The sequence below is a fragment of the Pinus tabuliformis genome, chromosome X (genome assembly GCF_031772625.1).
Source record: "Pinus tabuliformis cultivar Carrire ecotype Pingquan chromosome X, CPIR1, whole genome shotgun sequence".
NCBI classification, from domain to species: Eukaryota; Viridiplantae; Streptophyta; class Pinopsida; order Pinales; family Pinaceae; genus Pinus; species Pinus tabuliformis.
The window spans coordinates 755,587,716-755,588,881 of NC_142308.1; positions in this window are offsets into that span (position 1 = coordinate 755,587,716).

A 1,166-nucleotide genomic window follows, 5' to 3' on the forward strand; every position below is an offset into this window, starting at 1 on the left:
AACCCTTTGGAACCACAGCGTTTAGAAACACACAACAGATACAATCATCCAGTATTGGATTAAAGTCACTCTAGAGAGCCTAAAAGATAGCAAAAGAATTTTTATCTACAATATCTATGCGCCAAGTCACTACAGAGACAAAGAACAATGTTGGACTTCCCTCAAAGCAGACATAGATGAAGAAGAAAACAACAATATTATCCTTGGTGGAGATCTCAATCTCATACTCCACTCCAACGAGAAAAGAGGAGGCTATTTTTCACATGACCCTTGCAGAACACGGTTGGAAACCATCATGCAGGACCACGATCTAGTTGATGTTGCACAAAAAAAAACGCAGATTTACTTGGAATAATCACAGACTGGGCAAAGATAATATCATGGAGCAGCTAGACAGGATTTTGGTGAATGTTTCGCTCCTCTCATCTTACTCCACCGCATATGCTGTTGTACTCCCCTATTCAGCGTCTGATCATTATCCCACAACTCTTGTTCTCGAAGCCCACTGTCCCTTAGGGCCCATTCCATTTAAATATAGTCCACTGTGGATCAGCATTCCTATTGTCGATTAGATTGTCAAATTCACATGGAGTTATCACATAGAAGGGTCGTCGGGATACATATGGGAAAACAAGCTGAAAAGGACCAAAAACGCCTTGAAGGAATGGGAAAAAAATTATTACAAGGAACCTGAGAAGGTTAAAACTGAAATAAAAAGCAAATTGGAGAAAGTTCACAGCATGATAGAGGAACGAGGGCTCTCCCAAGAATACAAAGCACTCGAAGGTGATCTCTACTTCCAGCTATATCATGCCAATAGAGCAGAGGAGCAAAAATGGAGAATAAAATCAAGACAACTATGGTTGCAAGGAGGTGACAAAAACTCTGCCTTCTTCCATAAGCAGGCCACTGTCAGGAAAATCAGAAACAATGTTACCTCCATCACCGATGTTGAAGGAAATCTCCAAACCACACAAGATGCTATTAAAAAGGTTGCCTCAGAACATTACAACATCCTCTTAACTGAGACAAAAGAAGCTGAAGATTACTCAGATCTTCTACAACACCTTCCCATGGAGATCAATGAGGAAATCAATGAAAATCTAACCAAGGAAATTGAAGAAGAAGAAATACAAAGAGCTATCTGGACGCTTCAGCCAAACAAG